The sequence below is a fragment of the Danio rerio genome, chromosome 21, assembly GCF_052040795.2.
Source record: "Danio rerio strain M-AB ecotype USA chromosome 21, GRCz13ab, whole genome shotgun sequence".
NCBI lineage: Eukaryota > Metazoa > Chordata > Actinopteri > Cypriniformes > Danionidae > Danio > Danio rerio.
The window spans coordinates 21670912-21693937 of NC_141041.1; the positions used below are offsets into that span (position 1 = coordinate 21670912).

At 34.4% G+C, this 23026-nt stretch overlaps 1 long non-coding RNA gene across 1 annotated transcript; it reads left to right on the forward strand.

Moving 5' to 3' along the window:
* The first annotated feature begins 18020 nt into the window (after positions 1-18020).
* Positions 18021-19989, forward strand: LOC141379808 (uncharacterized). The gene is made up of 4 exons (XR_015520273.1): positions 18021-18149; positions 18826-18881; positions 18997-19059; positions 19174-19989. It is a non-coding gene; the product is annotated as an uncharacterized LOC141379808 (long non-coding RNA).
* The last annotated feature ends 3037 nt before the right edge of the window (positions 19990-23026 follow it).

The window sequence follows — 23026 nt, forward strand, 5'->3', positions numbered from 1 at the left end:
TGTTTCCACTACATTAGAAAAAGACATTTTCTTTTAGCCTCATAATTTGATGTTGCCGTCATGTTGCCGTCTCTTCGCTGTACTCGTTTTTACCAGGTTGTAGAAAAAAACAACGTGCTCACAACATCCAATCAGATAAAAGAAACCAAAAAGCAATATGGTGTTTAAGACTTCACAGAAAACGCAATTGACAAATAGTCGCAGGCAAGTTAAAATTTTGTGACAAGACAGCACTGGCCTGATCGGGCCAGTAACGATTCTCTCTACTGTCCAAAACATCACTCACACTGACACCGGGCCATCGGGCAGTCCTTATTGTTGAGCCCTGCTTAGTGGTTAGCACTGTTGCCTCAAAGCAAGACGGTCACTGGCTTGAGTCCTGATTGGGCCAGTTGGCATTTCTCTGTGGAGTTTGCATGTTCTCCCAGTGTTTGCGTGGGTTTCCTCTGGGTGCTCCAGTTTCCCCCACAATCCAAAGATAGGTGAATTGGGTAAAACAAAATTGGCCATAGTGTATGAGTGTGAGAGTGTATGGGTGTTATCCAGTGGTGACCAATGATAAATAAAGGACTAAGACAAATGAAAACGAATGAATGAGATACAATACTCTTAACAACTTCTGTTGTTAGCTGAAACAGTCATGCCTTATAAATGGGTTTCAGTCTTTCCTTAACAGCTCATCTTGCAAAGCCAGTGAAAGCTTGAATGTTAGTCTGGCAGTTTAATAGGGTCTCTATGAGATAATTAGGTAAATTACCCCCTGGTGACAGATTAACTAACCAACAACTGAGAGAAATCTGAAAGTGTTTTGATCAGTGCACTTTTTTCCGATTTCTCATTTAAGCTTTTTAAACTATGCAATGACATCCGCTTAAATTAAATAAGCCTAAAACTGCTCTATTATTCCTGTTGGATAACTCTAAACCAAAAAAAAAACAATGAAATGTAAAAAAAAAAATCTTAATTTAATCTCTGCTTTGTCTATATAGCCTATTTAGGGTACTTTGTTGGTGCACGTGTGAAAAATGCAAGTTGGTAAACACTGCATTAGCACCTTATTAACATAATGCAAATGTATTGAATCGCTGCAGCATCGGACTGTGGGTGTGTTTAACTCTGAGCTAGCAGTACTTAACAGTGTTGGTGCTTCACACTATTTTAACACATTGTGCGATCAGAGTTCGACCACTGTGAGCACACACCCACACGTTAACTGAGGAAGAGCTGAAAGAAAAAGACCCATAATTGTTTTGTCCACTGAGCACCATAATTGATGTGCAGAATATGAGTGTTATCAGGCAAAACAGCTTGACCTTTGTAAGTTACATCACTTCAGATTTAATGTGCAATATGATGAGTCAAGCTGCGTCTCCGCACGCGCCAATCTGCTTCCAGGACAACCCGCTAATTCGCCATCCCTGCGCATAATTAGATTGCCATATTTCACTAATGGATTTTCCCCTCCATAATTACTGATTGTGGTTTATTCAAATGCCCTGAGTGACAAATCAAATGACCATACTGCTGCCATCAGGGAGAAGTGATGAATTCTGGTCTCGTTCGAATACTGGCGTGTACGAGTCTATTTAAAATTCTGATGTTGTTTTGATGCATGATGGAGTGAATGATTTTATGTCGGACGCACTTCTGAAATTACTTCAACTAATTGTCTCCGCACTGTCAGTGTTACAGGTATCATGTTAAGCAGTTTAGAAAACACAAAAAGCTATTTTTAATTTCATAATGAGTAATTTGACATTTCATGTGTTTTCTGATTGTGCCTAACAGAATTATTGTGAAATGAAAGATGTAATAAGCTTTTATTCTGCATTGTGACAGACATGAATAAAATTACATTTTTGACAATAACAATTGTAGAGCAGGACTTTATTTTGTCAGCTGGAAATAAATTGGAGCACAGTAGCTTGCTATTGGTCAATGTGAATGACAGGTTAGTGCACATTCCTCACACCAGTGAACAGCATCAGAGATTACAAGAGATGTTGCTGAAGGGGGAGAGGACGTTATTTTGATAAATCATTTTAATTTGACTGAAATATTCCATAACTAAAAAGAGTTGTGTCAGTGTGATAGCCCAGTGGTTAATGCAATGACTTTTCAGCTCGCAACCCCAAAATAACAATTCCAGTGACTTAGGACCTCCAGTACCCTTGGAGTTGGTTATAATACACTGCGCACAAGGATACACAAACACCAATGGAAACAATATAAACAAGCTTATTGATCAGCCTAACAAAGTGCAACAGTCGAACAACCATATCATTTTGTATAGTCATTATTTTTCAGTTAATATTAACCTACATTTCGCTCGCCGCACATCTATAACTGAAATAACAAACTTCTTGAGCTGATGACAATAACGTGCGCCTGATTATTGAAGTGCTTTTGAAACGCGATTCTGTCAGAAACTGACAAACGCGAGAGTGAAGCACGAAAAAACGGAGAAGCCGGAAAAAAGGGAGCACATTATTTTTTTAGCAAACGTGAACAAACTGCCTTGTTTTATTTTTATCATCACCTTTTAGACCAATATGAACTGGGAATGATGGACTTACTCTCTAACAAAGGCTACACGTGCTGCTAAAGATTACAAACACAGATGGGAGGTTTTCATTGACTTTAGGCTATATTTTGTGTTGTTTTGAACCTTAATAAGGATGAAATGTTTGCTTTTTGTAGTTTTTCTGTAGTTGGTAACATATTGGAGACTGTAAGGGGCTGTATGTGTTCATATATATTCATTTATTTAATCTAATTACAGACATAAGAGAAGGCTATTTTGAGCTGTCATTGATCTGCAGTTATAATCAAATCCTGTTCATAGAAAAGTTAGTAATAAACATTTATACACAAGTATTTAGTGTGTAAAGAGTCTGTTTTGTGAGAAGTGCTTTTCATATATGTGAGTGACCCGTAGAGCTTTATTGTAGACATTTCCTCGAGCGAGAATGATGCGAGTGAAACTTTCAGTCATACACCATGCCCACCAAAAGGGTATCTTGGTAGTGGAAACGCAAGCCTGATAAAGGTGACCTGTTCAGACCCGAACTGAACCGCGCCGTACCAGTCAGTGGAAACGAGCCATTAGGGGTAAAGTTGAAGCCCTTCTCCTTCACACTCTGTTTCAAGGGCCTAGGGGAAGGGGTAGGGGTGCAAAAATAGATCTGGGATTGGGCCTTAGTTACTCAGGTGCTTCTCAATTGGAAGCTTGCATTGCAGTAAGTTTGGATTTCTAGGCTGCAACATCATCAAGCACCATTAGCTATGTTTTCATCTAAAAGTGCTAATTAACTTTGTTCAAAACTGGAATATCACATAAAAGATATGCAAATAAAGCAGCGTTTCCATCCAACGAGTCAAAGAGAACAAAATGGTCACTTCCTGATTAACTGGCAACAAATATCAACAGTAAAAACAGAATTTGCTGCAGTAGTAGAACTTGCGTCAATTTTTTTGCTATTTAATAAATTACTCACTCCTCAGAAGACAACTGCTACACGCAATAAATGTGTGGTATCGTTTGAAGGTGTGAGACCCGGAGCACAGACTCTCATAACAGTTCAGGAGTTAATAATATAATAACACTAAAACCGAAATGATTTAGGCATTTTTGAATGACCAAAACAACATTTCAGATTTTTTACAGTGTGCTCAGCCTGCTGGTTTCTCCATTCACACACAATTTTATCATCACATGATCTCTTATAACAAAATCACATGACTTTTTAATGCGCATACTGGAATTTGTTTGGTAAAAGCGTTTTCATTGTAGTTTATGCACACCTTTTCTTATTGAATAAAAAGTTTATCCTACTCAGTTATGCGCATATGTATTGTGCATCTTCGTGTTTCTATCAACCATTTTCTTTAAGATTTCTTTTGGGTCTTTTTGCCTTTATTAAGTGGATAGGACAGTATTTCAGACAGAAGGCATAGTGGGAGAGAGAGTAAGGATGGGAAATGTCCTCAAGCTAGGATTCAAACTTGAAACACCCTGAAGTGCTACTGCACCATATGTCAGCGCGCTAACCACTAGGCTATTGTGCCGACATCAACCGTTTTTTTATTTTTATTTTTTTATTTATGGTTTTAATAGCATATCCAACATGCGTATAAAAATAGGTGGATGGAAACGTAGCTATTGAAGCACATCTAACTTTGAGAGATCCATAATAGGCAGTGTTTGTTTCTGCCTATTTTGAAGGATGCCTCAGGCGTATCCTTCACCGCCTTCACTCACAATCCTCACAGAATAACCATAATGTTTAAAAATGAATCTGCTTTACCATGTTGAATCTCTTTTAGTAATGGAAGTAACATAAACAAGTAATGGAAAAAAAACAAACCATATTGTTAAAGATGAAGGCATAATGTTTTTTTTTCTTTTTGTTGTAAACTAATCCCATAACACTAGCAGAACATGCACCATACTGCAAATAAGTAAATGTTCCCAATGGTTTACATTACAAACGTATTAACGAGTATGTGTATTTTATCCTGAATCATTTCCAAACTGCTAAACTAAAACTAGAACTACAGGTAATTATAACCAATAAAGAAAACGCAAAGTTACTTCACATGTGATGCTTTTCCAAATATTTTCTTCTTCTACAAAGATAAAGCTTAACAATAGGAGACATCATACTCACCCAATCGACTATAAACTCTCACTGATAAGAAGAAACCCACACCTGATATGATTCTGAGATTAATAAATCTGAATAAAATATCCGGTTCTACCTTTGGCCCCTCGGGTCTGGTGGGTGAAGTGAGTTACAGTCGCCACAAGCCTATCACCCGTCCTCTCCGTATAATTGCCCGAGTGTTTTTTTTTCACCCTCCGCGATTGAATTCATCAGGCCTGCTTTGTGTGTGGCATGCTGTTTGAGAGGCAGGGGTGTGAAGCTGCTTATTTATATTTATGAATTCGCACAGTTTGCCCTAGTGTGAAATAATGGGTCATTCCAACACAACATGGAGTGCGGAGGCTGAATTTCAAATGGATTTCCAGTTTCGCACCACTGAGCTCTATGAATGCTGAGCACATGGAGGAGGAGGGCAGGGGAGAGATAGAGCGACAGAGAATGGGAAAGAGGAGATATATACTGTAGGGCCATATGAGTTTAAAAGGCTGAGTGGGAGACCACACAGAACCGTCATTGTTCCGGTCACTGGCTTCATTATTAAGAGCCATGGTACAAATGTAGAGGGCCTCTGTGGCATGCCGACTATGAAGTGTACAACACGATTGACCGTCATCGTTTACATCCCTATGCTGAAAGCAAATTCTGGTGGTACAGTCTGCACCAAAAGCAATAGTTTATGCAGTGATGCAGAATGCCATCTAAAAAAAACTAGGGCCAAAGAGAATTGGATACTCGGTTCCAAGGAATTAGGAATCAAGAATCGATTCCAACCTCCCTGTGAAGCGAATCAACTGCTCTTTAATAGCCTTTAATAGTTCAGTAGAGCTAATCATTAATTAGTCTCTCGGGTGCTCTATAATAGTGATGGGAAATCCGATTCATTTGCTTGAACTGGTTCTTTCAGAGGCTTCATTTCAAATAATAGTTTCAAGTACACAATTTCAGTAAAACCGCTTTAGGGTCCAAGGTTAGAAAAAAAACAAGAGAGATCAGAGGTGTTTTTTGTTTTCTTTAGTTTTCTTCAATGTACATCAAGGAGCAACTTCACTAGACTACTTTAATGCAAAACAGCTTATCATTTAATGAATTGACACTAATTGTTAATCTTCAGTGAATGCCATTAAACATATGCTTTAAACTGATTTATTTTATTTTTTAAGAGTTTACGTTAATTATGTTAACTAGGTAGGATAGGGTTATTAGACAAATTATTGTATAACAATAGTTTGTTCTGTGGACTATCGAAAAAGATTAGCCTAAAGGGGCTAATAATTTTGTCCCAAAGATGGTGTTAAAAAAATTAAAAACTTCTTTTATTCTAGCCGAAATAAAACAAATAAGACTTTCTCAATAAGAAAAAATATTATCGGACACACTGTGAAAATTTCCTTGCTCTCTTAAACATCATTTGGGAAATATAAAAAAGGAGAAAAAAATTCAAAGGGGGGCTAATAATTCTGACTTCAACTGTATATCAAATCCAATCAAAAATCAAGTCACTTTTATTGTCACATCAGCAGCAGCACGTGTTCTATGATGAGTGAAAAGCTTAGGTGCTGGCTTTAGACAGTACAAAAATACAGACAGTGCAACATACAGACAGTGCAAAATACAACAGCTTACTCCCCAAAAACAGGACAATGTAAAATTGACTGCGATATGTACAATACCCTGCGTTCTGGTAAACACAAGCTGTGTTTACCAGAATTTTACTGTTAAAAACTTGGTTTTCTTTTCTATATTTCACAGTAGAGCATTAATCTGTGAGTTGCACAGACAAATACATAACCAATAGCATGTGGGGATGAGAAAATTATGATGAATCAACACAAATCACAAATGTCTTATCCTCAAACAGGAAACGTAAAAGATAAATAGAAGATGTTCAATGTCATTTACACAAATACTAAACACGTTCATGGTAACACATATGAAGCTAATGTGATGCAATAAACATTTTTTTATTTATTAAAATTAGATGTAACATGAAACTATAAACTAACCTAACTGATGAGAAACAACAGAAAGAACCATAGTAATGTTAACCAAAAAAAAAGCAAGTGTGTCATGCAAGGAATTCTGGGAAAATCAATTTACAGTTATTCACCATACTGCATATTGAGGAAACTTACTGTTTATCAGGTTACAGATTTTTACAGACGGTATCTATGAATAGTGGCTGACTATAGTACAGAATCTGATAGAATCTCTGTAATGCCAGGGTTATAACGTGGATCAAATTTGGAGGTTTGATTTCTCCAGTGGTAAAGCCACATACACTGCTATCTACCAATAATAAGGCCAAATCCAAAATTCCAAACTGTATGCATTTGGTAAAAAAAAACGTACGTCATGACCATTTAAAAATAAATATGTTCTATATACAGTAGGAATATGAGAGGAATAAAACTGGGATGTTCTGCATTCATCATGTTGTCAATATCATGACCGATCACAAGAATAATGATCAGAAAGAATTTTTAATTAGAAAGTTATATAATAAATTGTGTTTTTTACATCATTAATGTCTTAAATGTACATATTAAATGTAATTTCTTGAATAAGCAAGCAAAAACCAAAAAATGATCCTTGTCCTCAACCAACTTGCTTGGATGTATGTATACAGACAGCTGGACTACTCAACCCTTTTTTTTAAATTAAAAAATAAAAGCAAAGTGTCAGTTTTGGAATCAATTCCAAAATCAAGCAGGATTCAGAGTCAATTTCAGAAATTTGGGAATGTAACAACCCTATTGACCAAAGTGGACTAGAATGGACTTTTCCGCACCAATCTATTGACAAAAAGAACTTCAATTTTTTTTTTAAATCAAAAACATCAACAAGGAGTCAGCTTTGGAATCAGTACCAGAATCAAGCATTGGAATCTAATTAAATTTTAGACATTTGGGAACCAAAGTGAACTAGAATCGACTTATCCGCAGAGTGTTACACTAATCTTTTGAAAAAGAACTTACTTTTTTTTTGTATCAAAAACAAAAGCAGTGAATCAGTTTTGAAATCAGTTCCAGAATCAAACACTGGAACCTGATTAGATTTTAGATGTTTAAGAATCTAACAACTCTCTTAACCAAAGTGGACTAGAATAGATTTTTTCTGCACGGTGTTACACCAATCTTTGGAAAAAAATAACTTAATTTTTTTTATATATCAAAAACAACAGCAAAGAGTCAGCTTTGCAGTCAGTTCCAGAACCCATCGGAATCTGAGTCAATTTCAGATATTTGGGAATCTAACAACCCTATTGACCAGAGTGGACTGGAAAAGTCTGGAAACTTTTTGGTGAGAGGTGCAGGACTCATATCCCAGTCTGTGCCAGTGGTGCATGCCGAGGAGAGAGCGCTTCTCTTGCACGCCTTGCTGAAGTTCCTGTGGGCTGTGACAGACTGTGACAGTGGGAGGTTTTTCTCTGATTAAAAACACTGAAGCTTGAGCACTCACAGCTGGGCTCTTCAGACGGCACACCTGGGTACCCTGGCAGCAGCACATAAAAACAATGTGCCAAGAGAAAAATAACTGTCAGAAAGAAATATCAGTGAAAAGGTCATTACTGAGATTACTTCCCAAACAGCTGAGATGCTTACGTCGCATGCAGATTCAAAAATAGTAACTGTGTGTTTAATAAATTAACAGAAATTGTCGTTTGTGAACATGCTTCTGCAAACACTATTGGGCACACTCTGTAAGATTTAAATAGTTTGTCTTTCCTCTAAAAAGATCTCAGTCAGGGTGGAAACTGAGGCTAAAAGTATAATCTGGTAAATTAAAATGTGAAAATATAATGAATCTGTACACTGTAAAACAGCTCTGTTAAGTAACAGTTGCCATATTTTGTGATTCACAAGTGTTTTCCCTTGATTTATGGTTGTGAATTACAGTATAGGATGTTGATCTCTGTTCTGTTGACTTTTGATGTTGGAAATTTAGCTCAACTCAGTTTAACAAAGTGATTTTTATTGACATTTTCGTAGTTTGAAATAATGTAATTTGTATGAAATAATATAGAGCGAAATAAGTCTGTAAACTAACAGACAATGTACTGGCAATTTATTACAAGATTTTGTTTTGTTATATACACAACACCAACTCAGTTACTATATAAATTTAAACTATTAAAATGCTAACAAATGTCACTTTTCAAACTTTTCAAGGTTAAAGTTCTTGGATAAAAGATGAAGGTCCCATAATAGAATTCAAAAGCATAAATAAAACTGCTAATTTACAGATGTTTTTAGTGTGATATGATGTATTTATTTATCAATTAACTTTTCTCTAGATATGCTTTCTTGCTAATAAACAACATGTATGAACATTACATTATTTTTCCATAGATAAACATGATTTCTGTTTTTAAACTAGTTAGTCGATCTGTTCAAAAGCAGCATGTCTGGTCTACAGTTCCAGTACAAAAGTATAATTTGTAAGTCTCACAGAAGAAAAACATAAATTTGAGCGACTATTGGATCAAACGAAAGGGACATCTAATATTCAAACCCATATACATTTAAAGATAAAAACACTTATACACAATGCAACAAAACTTAGATAAATACATTTTTTGTATGTTCTGTGTGAGTTTGATCAAAGTTTTAACAATCGTGAGCTATAGTTTTGAGCATCGTACAGTTTCTGATAAAGATAAAACATGCCAAACTAAAACTACAGTACACTGAAGCAAAGTATGTTTTTCACAAAACATCAAAAAATATTTATCTTTAAGGCAAGAAAAGGTTATTTATATGGCACATTTCATACACAATGGTATTTCAAAGTGCTTTACATAAACAATAATAAAAAAAACAAGAGAATAAAAGTGATTAAGAACAGATTAAAATGTGTTAAAACAGGTTATAAAAGAATGAAAAAGAAAAGAAAGGCATAGTGCGATCTATACAATAGATAGAGCGGCTGAAGCACAGTGCTTATTCAGTAAAGGCACAGCTAAATAGATGTGTTTTCGGTCTTGATTTGATTGTGCCTAATGTTGGAGCACATCTGATCATTTCTGAAGACTGATTCCAGCTGTGGGGGATGTAGTACAGTAGCTGAAGGCTGATTCACCCTGCTTTGACTGAACTCTTGATATTTCTAATTTATTTGATCCTAAAGTTCTGAGGGATTTGTCAGGTTTATATTCAGTGTGCATATCTGTAGTGTATTGAGGTTCTAGGGCATTTAGTGATTTACAGACAAGTAATAACACAATAAAATATATTCTGGATATAACTGGGAGCCAGTGTAAATACCTGAGGACAGGTGTGATGTGCTCTGATTTTCTGGTTCTGGTCAGAATCCTGGCAGCAGCGTTCTGGATGAGCTGCAACTGTCTTACTGTCTTTTTGGTAAGGCCAGTGTGGAGTCCACACTGTACTTACAGTAATCCACCCTGCTGGTTATAAAAGCATGAACAAGTTTCTCTAAGTCCTCATTGGAAACAAAGGATCTAAGTCTTGCAATGTTTTTGAGATGATAGTATGCTGATTTACTTACTGCTTTGAAATGACTACTTAAACTAACAAGAACTACAATGTAATTCCAAAGTTACTTACAAAATAAAATGATCAACAAACTCTCTGCTCTTTATAACTTTATCATTTGTTTATGTCATGTCAGTCAAAATTAACTAAACTTGTGAATGCTGAATAGTCATTCCATATAAGTTCTCATTTCATTAGTTGAATCATTACATACAAAAATGTTGAACTAGTTGTCAAAATATGTCAAGCAAATTTTATATAAAAAATATATATCTTTATTTTCCTGAAAATGACTTAAAAATTTAACAATTTGATGAATAATTTACTGACCTGCATGTGTTGTAGGTTCAGTTCCAATATGTTCTGCAATATTGTTTGCAGTTGTGCTCAGCTCTACCCAAAGGAAGTCTATGTTTGTTGCAAATAAGTTTGTGTTTATTCTTTTGCACAATGCTGTGAATAAATTAGAATTGCAAAGAGCATATGCAGTAAAAATGTAAAACACACATATTCAGTGTCTTGTACTCAGATTCCTCGCTAAATGCAGTGATGTCTAACTTTACTGTAGTTTTCAAATGCCTGGGCAAATAGAATACAATGCTGTCTTGAGCATTTTCAGGAAGTGTCACCAAAATCAGACTTTTTGCGTTGGAAAAATGTACAGAGTAAACTGTCATAATGAAAACAAATGACAAAGCCATTTCACAATCTTGTTCATAAACAATGGTGTCAGGACTTTTCATTTTGATGACACTGACACTTTGATTGACATGAATTCTTGCTTTTGAGGAATAAACTATCTATTTTGAGCAAGTGACACGCTTTTACAGGTTATCAACTAGGTTTTGCAGTTTATACTAACTGTTTTAAGAAATACATTAACTGTTGTGCAGAAATGCACTAGTGTTGTGAGAAAAGCTCCAAAGCGACTGAGAAAAACTGTAAGCATTTTCAGGACGTGTCACCAAAATCAGACTTTTTTTGCATTGAAAAAATGTACAGAATAACTGTCGTAATGAAAACATGCCAAAGCCATTTGACTATCTTGATCATAAACAATAGTGTCAGGACTTTTCATCTTGATGACACTGACACTTTGATTGACATCAGTACTTGCTTTTGAGGAATTAACTATCTATTTTGAGCATGTGACGCACTTTGTTATCAACTAGGTTTTGCAGTTTGTACTAATAGTTTTGAGAAATGCATTAACTGTTGTGTAGAAATGCACTAGTGTTGTGAGAAATGCACCAACGCGACTGGGAAAAACTGTAACTATATTAACTTTTGTATGTGTCTTTTTCTCAGTTTTAATAATTTGATTAAAAAAATTTTTTTTTTTCTAGCAGATGGCGAACTTGCCATCTTTGGCTTCTCACAAAATCTTCTCTGCCTCAAATAATGCAAGAGTCTTTAATGCAAGACATGGTGGTGGCTAAAAGACTTGTGCTGAACAATTGGAAATCACCTTTACTCCCCTCATTCCAGAACTGGATTTCCAACATGATAACTGTTTGAGAGACTCAGATTTATAAGGACTAGTTCCATAAGAAGATTTTTTCCTACTTGGAGTCATTTTCTTAATTTATTTGACACATTTATATCTCAAGAGTAATCCAGTGACCCCTCCGAGGTTTAAACTATATACCCTCTCTTTTGTGACTGATGCTGTTTTTTTTTTTTTGGCTTAATTTTTGTTTAAAAACCATTTTAGGGTCAAAAATATTAGACTCTTTAAGCTATATATTTTTTTCCCGATAGTCTACAGATTAAACCATCGATATACAATAACTGCCCTAATTACCATAACCTGCCTAGTTAACCTAATTAACCTAGATAAGCCTTTAAATGTCACTTTAAGCTGTATAGAAGTGTCTTAAAAAATATCCAGTCAAATATTATTTACTGTCACAATGGAAAAGAAAAAAGAAATCATTCATTCATTTTCTTGTGGGCTTAGTCCCTTTATTAATCCAGGGTCGCCAAAGCAGAATGAACCGCCAACTTATCCAGCAAGTTTTTACACAGCGGATGCCCTTCCAGCCACAACCCATCTCTGGGAAACATCCACATACACATTTACACACACACACACTCATACACTACAAACAATTTAGCCTACCCAATTCACCTGCACTGCATGTCTTTGGACTGTGGGGGAAACCGGAGCACCCGGAGGAAACCCACGTGAGGCTACAGCACTACCTACTTCACCAATGCCTCGCCAGAAAGAAATCAGTTATTAGAAATGAAATTTTTTTTAAGTATTAAAAATAAGTATTTATAATAACAGAAAACTTACTGGTAGCTCATGAAACCTTGTTTTAACCATCACTTTTATGATCCTTATCACCTGATTTCCATAATTTGTTTGATCATGACAAATAATATAAAATTTCAAACTATAAAAAATATGTAAATAAATGTAATAACTGTAGAGTTAAATTTTCAACATGGTGTAAAAGTTGTCAGGGCAGAGATGTGAAGCCATAATGCAATTTGAAAGTGTAAATAAACACCCATGAATGTTGAACTATGCAAACAGTTTCTGCTGAAATACACATGAAACCAGAAAATTTTAGTTCTTGTGGGATCAGCCCGAGTGTTTTGTTCCTACAAGAGTTCCTGCATGCACAGTAAAAAAACAAAAAACAAATCTGTTAATTTAATTTCTACTGTATTTTGTGACTCTACATTTTTGGTTCTTGATCTCTGCTCTGTCAACATTTATGTTTTGAACATTCTATTTTTCAGTTTAACATTTTTTTTTGTAAAATTTTAATATTATAATACATATAGATGTAAATCTGTAAAAATAAAAGAAATATCAGAAGCTCGTTTCATTCTTTTGGAACACACCACAATTCTTTAGGATAAACAGTTAGCATATAGTATAAATAAAAAGAGATCATTAATGTAATTTGAAAGCTTAAATAAATGGGAAGCATATAATTAACATATTTTTCAGCTCATATAATAACCATTTTGTTACTTTACTGACTATACGTTGTTTTGAAAGCAAAATGGTTCAAAATTGCCCTGAAACCAAAACACATACCTTGTGTCAAGAAGACATATTTCTTTAGTGCATTTTCAGTTTAAATCAGTGCTACATAACCCCATTTGAGCATGTTCCCTTAACGGGTCATCTGTTTTCTTTAACAAGCTGACAAATTCTGAGGTACACAGACAAACAATGCGATTCCAACTTCTCCAGTTTAAGTCTCAATGGAGCTGAGTCAAAGATTCATTGAGCAGCAACAACTCGGAAACTGCAGACGGTCAACATATCAAATCTAAAGAGGGCCACAAGAGCCTTGCCATACAGTTTTACTGTCCACATCTGTTCATAAAAAGCCCTGTCGTTTTTCAAGAACTTTTATACAGTTGTTGCAGGTTCAGCGAGAAAACTCTCAAGCAAGAGATACTGCATCACGCTATCTGATAGTCAATCTGTTCCTCTTATTTTTGCTTAAATCCTTTATTGGGTAGCATGAGGTAGAAGAGTCATTCTGTTTCATCAATCACTTTTTTTGTAATTAAAGAATCACTTTTTTGTAATTAAACTTAAAGAGTTGTTGAGCGGAAACAACCTGCAGACAGTCAATGTATCAAGTCTAGGGCCACAATAGCCTTACCAAATGATTTTATTGTCCGCATCTGGTCATAAAAAGCTGTTTTTCAAGTATTTTCATACAATTGGTTGTTGCAGGTTTAACAGAGAGGAAAAAGTCTCAAGGAAGAGATATTACACTATCTCATACTCAATCTTATCTTCTGTTCCTCCCATTTTGGCTTAACACATTTCTTGGCTTGCACAATGCAGACAAGTCCGTTCGTACCACGAATCACTTCTTTTGTAATTAAAGAACCACTTTTTTGTAGTTAAACTTAAAGAGATGTTGAGCAGAAACTTGGAAACTGCAAAGAGACAACATCTTAAAACCAAAGAGGGCTGGAAGGGTTCATAAGCAGAACTGCTTAAAAAAAAAAAATCTAACAATTAGCTTGTAGGCTTATTGAGAAACTTCTCAACCTAACAATAGTGTCACACTGTCTGATAGTCAACACATTTCTTACTTTGCACAAAGTAGAAAAGACAACCGGTTTCATAAATGTCTTTTGCAATTAAACTCTAAGGGCTCTATTTTAACAATCTAGGCACAAAATCTAAAACGCATGGTTCAAAAGCATTAAGGGACTTGTCTGAATCCACTTTTGCTGTTTTAAGGATGTAAAATACAGTCTGCGCCCCAGCTCATGGTCTAACAGGGTTGTGCCTATTCTCTTAATGAGTTATGGGAGTGTTTTGAGCATAACCTGCATTAAAACAGTCAGAATCTCATCTCACATTACCGTTAAGAATCAGTTGTGTCGCATCTGGCACATTTGCTATTTACATGGCGGACTTTGTAAGTGGAAAAAATTAAGGCTTCACTAGCGAGAAAACATTTAAACAGACCATCTGCAACGCGAGGATAAAAAACAAGCATCTTTCATTTAGCGTCTTTACTTTCTCTTTACTTTGCTTTTACTCTTTACCTTACTCCTTTATTTTCGTGGATAAGGAAACAGAGTTTACACACTCCACTGAAAACATTCATTAGCCTACATATTTAGTTTTGTTTGTTAAGCATAAAGATTTGTTTCAAAGCTATTTCTAAATTCAGTAATAATTTTCAGCAAACGAATAAATGAACAATAATAACAAAGTGTGAAAAAGCCCCTGAAGGTGAAGAAGACATGGAGGTAGAGGTTTTTATATTTATGTAAAAAAATAATAATTTTTGTAACATTTTAATCCTTAATTTTTTTCAAATGTAAATATATTTGTGTATTGCTATACATCCCGTGTGTATTACATTTGGACACTCATAGGCTTACAACTAACACACTCTGCGCTGGACTTTAGACCAGCTTTTAGTCGGTTAATGGCGCAATCTATTTCAGTTTCTCTAAATAGCAACGAGCCAACAATGAGCCTTAAAACACCTCCTTTCTAGACCGGCACACCCATGAGTCCACAAAGTGGTGCAAATGGATTTGCTATGTAAACAACGTGGCAGAAAACGTGAAACTTAGGGCTGGTCTGAAAATAGCAACAAATTGCACCAAACACATCTTGCGCCTTATTGTGCTGGGTCTATGATAGGGTCCAAAGAGTCATTGAGCAGAAACAACGTTAAATCAGTCAATGTATCAAATATAAATCTACCTAAATGTTTTTACAGTCTGCAACTGTTCATAATCAGCACACATTTTTCAAGAATTTTCACATTCTTACAATACAATTTATTGTTGCAGGCTCATTTAAGTATGTTCTCAACCTAACAGTGTCTCACACTATCAACTCATACTCATACTCAATCTTCTGTTCCTCCCATTTTTGCTTAGCATATTTCTTGGGTTGCACAAGGTGGAAGAGTCAGTCTATTTCATGAATCACTTCTTTTGTAATCAAAGAATCACTTATTCTGTAAATAAAGTCAATGAGCCATTGAATAGAAACTGCAGATGGTCAACATTCTAAATCCAAAGAGGGCCGCAAGTGTCTTACCAAAAGGTTTTACTGTCCACATCTGTTCATAAGCAGCATCATTTTTCAAGTAAAATACAACTGGTTCTTGCAGGCTAATTTTAGGAACTTACATCCTTGAAATGTCAACATTTTTTCTGTTTCTTTCATTATGGCCTTAACAAATTAGGGTTACACAAGGAAGAAGAGTCTGTTCCACGAATCACTTCATTAATAATTAAAGAATCACTTTTTTTGTAATTAACGTCAAAAAGAGGGCCAAGATAGGCTTTCCAAATGGTTTTACTGACCACATCTGTTCATAAGCAGCACTGTCGTTTTTTTCAAGAATTTTCACAATTCTTCCACTACAATCTGTTGTTGTTGCAGGCTCATTTTAAGATATATCAATGCCAATTACCACATTTCTTGGTCTACACAGCTAGAAGAGTCGGTCTGTCCACGAATCACTAATTTTGTAATTATCTATATGTTACCAGTGATGTGCAAAGTTTTGTTAGCAGGAGCGGCTGTCCATGCAATAAAGCCCGCTGTGATTGTATGAGGATCCGCTGTGCACTGTGGCATGGTGAGTGCAGGTGTTAGCCTGCTGGATGTTCGGTGGGCTCACTATCATCTGCTGGTCCACTCCCTCTCACAGCTGTGTTGGAGGAGATTGGATTAGCTCCATACGAGGCCTTGGGGGGTATGAGCGAGCGGGTGATTGCTTGACTGCAGAGAGAAACACAATGATAGTAAATATGGCAGACTCCATTAAGAGCCCTGCATGGGCTGTGAAATGGCTGAAGAAAAAACATAACCTCTAAATAGGAAATACTCGACGCTTAATTGCACACTGGAGTAGTACAGCCATTCCAGCTCATGAAAATAATATCTTATGAAATATCTCTCAAAGAGAAACAATTGAACTAAACATGTGGCGTCTAATCTGTTGATTTATTGGTGATGCTGGTTTCCCCAGCAAACAAAATTACTATTTTCTTTAAAATGTTATGCTAATAGAAGGCTGTCAGCTTTCCAGGCTGGGTCATTTTTACAGGAATAATTTTGAATAAGGTAAAATCTGAGAAAAATAAAGTATTGTGGATGATTGATGTTTTGCAATTACACATTGCTTATTTAATCTGTCATTAACAATATTAAACAAAAACATAACAACATCTTTATTTAGAGCATCATATAGCTTTATTTGTTTTATTTCTTTATTGCAAAAGTAAATGTCATATTAAATTTGTAACATTTTAAGGCGGATCTAGAGCTCAGACAAGGCTAAATCAATAAATCTGTTAAATTTTAAATAAGGAAAACATGGGGCATTCTACCAGATATGTACATTATCTGTCCCTGAAATAAAAACATTACATAAATACAGTCAATAAAAAGTATTTTATCCCAAGAAAATTCTAAAATGGACTGATGGTTGATTTACATCCAGTTACAGTTGATCTGTAATGAATATATAATTCATTTGGTTCTAAGATTTTTTTATTTATTAAAAACACTTTACAAATGTACAAACTCTGTCACTGTCCCTGTCTCAGCCCAATTGAACCTATAGTTTTAATAGTGTTGTTATGCTGAAAACTGTTATTTAAAAAAAATACTTCAGAAATAGCAAGTTAAGTTGTTATAATTCATATCAATTGATTAAAAAATTTTACAAATGCATAATACAAATACCGGGTCTTCAATTAATTTTTTTTTTTAATAAACTAAACAAAAATTGACATCGTTCTCTAATAAATAAATAAAAATAATAATAAAAAATAAAATAAAAACTTTTAGACAAAAAATTTTTGGAGGACAACTTAAAGGAAACTTTTAACCACTCGAATGAATCAGACCAGAAGGTTGGTTCTGCCATATAAACATTAAAAAAAAAGTGCAGTCGTTTCATGTCAACCACAGAATCAATTGTTGTTATCAACAAATCACATCACACCAGTGCTAATTTTTATAAAACAAAATCATAAACTTAATATACGCCAATATTACCTTCTTATATTGCAATTCTTCCTAGTATGATATCATACTTATGAACACATCATTTCTATTATCTGACCTGACAGACGTACACTCAAAAAAATGAATTATGGCATTAGTTGGTCCAAAGAATGTACCTATGTTTAAATTAAACAATTCGCTTATGTTTGTGTATTAAAAATAAAAGTGTTGTGTTGGAAAAAATTAGAAAAAGTAAGTTTTCACATTTAAACAGCCCGCTTATGTAACATGAATGCAAGGGAGTTGTGTTGCTTCTGCAGTACTGCATTTTGGTCAATAGGTGGAGTAATATCTGCACATGCGCAGTTTCAAAAAAACACAGGAAGTAAGAAGATTCAAACCACAACGATCACTCTCAGCTCGGCGCCATATTATGGGAATCAAAAGATGAAGATTACAGTACAAATTGAGAACGTGCACAAAGCTTTCCCCAATGTGGACACACAGGTGAGATTTTTTTTTACTTTTTATGTATTTATACTGAGGCTGTGACAACATTTGAATCATAAATGTACTCTCTTGTAATACTATGTTGTGTTTGTGTGTAGTATTGCTATGAAATTGCCATGTTCCCTGTGTCTTTTCCACATTATAGACAGATAAATGTATAGCTTGTTTTGCATTCCTGTGAAATTTTATACTTGGTATATATTAACTCCCCCAAAATAAAGTTACAAACGTTAGTGGAAAGGAATAGTCATGTTAGAATAGTCTAAGCTTTTCACTCATCATAGCACACGTGCTGCTGATAATGTGACAATAAAAGTGATTTGATTTTTTTATTTGATTTAATAGTCTTTATTTTAAATGAGTGTCAAGCAGTTTGTCGAGTTTGAATGCCAGTTTTGATAACTTACATAATATTAATTAAAATGTGGTGTTGGCACATTGTTATTTATTATCTAATTGTATTCAAGCCTGTTAACTTAAAAAAAAAAAATCTTGACAAGCATATGTGACACTTAAATAGGATGACATCTAGCATGATGACATATGTAATGTAAGCTTATTTGTTTGGTCATCTAACACGTTAAAATTTATAAGTTTAGTAGTTTGCTATTTATATTATTATATTTGATAATTTTAAATCTTTGCTCACTTACATCTATTTTCTCCCTCACAGGTTTACAGCTCAACCTCTAAAGTCCCATATCTGGCTGAGGAGACTGGATCATCCAGGTACTATGCCTTTAGATGCCTATACACACATTAAAATTATGTACAGTAAAAATTACTAGTAATTTTAACTACTAATTATTTAGTAAATTACTAATTGTCATTTCATGTCATTTAGAACATCACCAGTGGAAAAAAGGTGTGAATGCATCCTCAAAGCCCCTAAGTGAGGGAGTACATGGTAAGCTATTTTATTTTATTTTTTTAAACATTTTGTATTTTACTCTTAAACTAAATCCTCCTTTCACCTTTGATCTGTTGGTAAATGTTTTATTTTTTTACCTGACTTTTTTAGGATGCGGGGCATGATGAAGCGCAAACCTTGATGTGCAACACCACCTTATGAATCTACAGTAGTTACATTAACATTTAGCAGACTCTTTTGTCTAAAGTGACTTACAATTGAGGAGACATTCAGCAAATCAACAAGAAGAGGCGATACACCCAAGATGTGCTAATTATACAAAAAAATTTTAAGAATTAAGAATGCTTCTACATGTGGTTTGTCAAGCCCACACACCTGTGTGAAGCAGACTTCATGCACAATGTTTTGTTTTTTGTTTTTTAGATATAGGGAGTGCTTGTAAGAAAGTGTCTGGTGCAAATGTGCATAAATGGTGCAAGTGTCAGAGATGAATGTGTGTAGCTATTGCATGTTCTGTGATGGTTGGTCTAATGTATGGTGTAATGCTGATCGTGTTACTTTGCTTTAAAATGTTAATCTTTCTTTGAACAACTGAAGTGTTATCTGCTTTTTCAGTGTAAAGAAGGTACAGCATAGTTTACAAAAGAAGACTTAATTTTTCTAAGTATATTTTTGATAAATCATTTGAAGGCAGAATATTATTTTTGAATGTTTTTGTAATATATGAAAAGTATTATTTTGAAGTGTATTTTATGATGTTTTTGTAAGCATATTTTTAAAATCATTTATTGTTTTCAATTTACTTCATACTTGTATTACTATTATTTTAATAGTATTAATATTTTAACTTATTGTAATAAGTGAAGATACAGATAAAGACAGAATTTGGATTTTGATTGTCATTTTATTGCTGGAAAATTTGTAAAACTGTAAAACTGCTATTGAATAAACTCAATGAAACGGAAACTGTTTTTTTATTTGGTTAAACATAACAATATAAATTTTAGAATAATTGAACTTAAATAACTACATTGATTAAAGCTAAATTATAAATGTTACGTTGATTGAACTAAACAACATTACATTACCTTTATGTAACTAACTTAAGTTCACTAAAATTTATATTCTTTCTTAAAGGTAACTTAACTCGGTTACGTGGAACCAGTGGACAAAAAAAAGTTAATTAACGCCAACATATAATTTTTTTGAGTGTATTATTAAAACGACTTGCTCGATTTTATGAAAATAATTACGGTATAGGTACGTCATTTCCCTCCCCATTACAAGGGGGAAATGCAGCGTTTCGGCGCGTCGTGTTGATGAACTTGAAGGAAATATCTTTACACAGATAAGGTAAGTACCTTGTTTATCATGTTGAAAAAGTTAGTTTGCCTATGATGTCGACACAGCGTGTGTTTTACAATGTATTGCTTGGAAACGGATGTAAATATAGGAAGCCCTCAAGGAAATTACGATTACTACAAAGTCAAATTGTACTTAGCCTAAAACATCGTTACAACAAATCAACCATGGTTTTGCTACACTGACTGTGGCATTTTTAGTAAAACTGTGATTGCACCAATAAGTAAGTACTTTAAAAAGAGAGAGAGAAAAGGAACATGGTTTTCACTTTTGCTATAATAAAACCTGGCCTGTTATTAACCATTTCAGTAAATGTCCATTTTAGATGCAAATTTACAGTACACATTTCAATATCCATTTTGTTTGCATTATTAAATTGAGATATATATTTGCTTTTAAGCGTGCCTTAAGTTAATTACATAATTGTGTTTTGTTCACAATTCTCTTTAATTTAATTTTGTACACCTTTTTTTCAGTGCATGCATAGTCTACATTGTGTGCACATGTCTTAAAATGGATTGCAGAATTATTTGTGTTGCTTAGTCTTTGACTGTATCTAAGTCTTATTGAAGTCATTATGAAGGTGTTTTTGCCGTTCAGACCTTGCAACCTTGAAATTTTCATTTTTAGTTCCCTATGCGCGATGCAGAATAGGCTGCCCTTGCCTCTGGTTGTGAATCAGATGTAGTGTTATTCAACCCAACATACCGTCTCAATTTTCTTTTTATCTTTTTGTATTCTGGGCATGTCTCAGCTCCCTTGACCTACTATTGTGAGTCTTTTCAGACGCTAATTGAAAATCATTGCATTGTCTTGAACAAAACGAACATGTGACATTTGAGGTTTTATTACGACAAGCACTGATGAGAATAAGCAGAGGGACATTGTGCAGAGAAATGGGCACAATGAAATGGTGTAAGAAACACTGAAAGCCCATGGTAATTTTTTACTGTTTCATTTAATTTTGAAACCTTCACATGAATTCATAGTATGCAATATGACAATATACAACAGTAAGTAATATTATTAATAAAACTGAGTTTTTCTGTCTGGCTTAGAACTGTCATTAATTTGATGCTAAAACCACCATTAGGTGGCAGGCAACTCCCTGTGTGAGTGATTCATTGAATCATAGATTCAAAAGTTTTGGATTATTGGACAAGCGCTTAGCCAGGGAAGGGGGTTCAAATGGTTTGAAAGACCCACCCCCAGTGCTTCCCACACACAGACTTTAATTGGGCCGGCCGCCCAGGTTTATTAACGCCCGTGCAGGTATACTCAGTGACTTTTTTTACTATTATCATCCTTTTACACTTTTTTTTTTTTACCCGCCCAATATAAACAAACATTTGCGAGCCATTAATTAATGCAAAAACTTATCTCCTTTACCTTGTTCGTGCTGCTCCTTCTGTGGGCACAAGAACTGTCAACACTCACATGCTCTGCAGACTCGCAGAGACCTTTTTTGCATTGGACCGGGGTTTTTAAATCTACTAAAATGTCAGAGATTTGGATTTGCTTTCTGCAAAGCTGTGGTTAATTTTATGCGCACAGCCGCGGTATAATTTTTTAATCTAAACGATTCTAAAACTTTACCAAATATTCAGAGGACGAAATACATCTAAATTGGCTGCAGAATATTTGTACACTATTAGAAAGGGGAAATTAACTTTCTTATAATTTACACAATTTATTATTGCAAGTTGCAGTTATTATAACTGAAGTCTTTAACTTTGATATATTGTCAGTTTTTTCTGTCATTTATTTCTCATTTGCTGTACATTTTATTAATTTGATGATGTCAATATATTACATATTTTATGCATCTACAATGCTTTGACAATACTGTACAAAATAAGCAGATTTTACCTGTCTGTGGATGCACAGGGCTCCTGAATAGCATAATAGTGGATTTTTTAAAATTATATTTTTACTTTAACCCATTGAAAAGGAAAAGTTTAATACATATAATAATAAAAATAGTGCTAAAAATGAAAGTATGTTTTGTTTGTTAATATAGTTAACTACATACTGTGGATAAAAGGTGTGTTTCAATTTGGCTACCACTGCAAGTATATTTCAAGCATGTGGGAAGCACTGCACCCCTCATGACAAAGGTCCAGAATTTGTCCCATACATGAGCTCATTTGTCCTGTTTTGACTGCTATGCCATAATAAATTGTGAAAATAAAAGGCTTTAAGCAGAACCCAGTGTTGGCTGTCAGTACAGAGTTTGGGACACCAGATTTGGCAAATTGGGTGCAAAATTGCACATCCCAAAATTCTGACTGAGGAAAGTTTAAATTGCTTGCCAGTTTTTTATTTGCCTAATAAATGATAATAGGGTATACTTTTTTCATGTAAGGACTTTAACAGATTTCTATTTTTATAATGATAAATGATGTAGTTTGTATTTTTTAAATAAATATTGTATTTTTTCAAATATATTATTGTATTATTTCCTTATTCTAAATCTTTAGAAAATGTTTTTAATACATCAAAAAGCATAGTTATGATGTGAAATATTGTATTTTTTCAAATGTATTATTGTATTATTTCTTTAATCTAAATCTTTAGAAAATGTTTTTAATACATCAAAAAGCATAACTATGATGATAACTATTTGACAAGCTAATCCAGA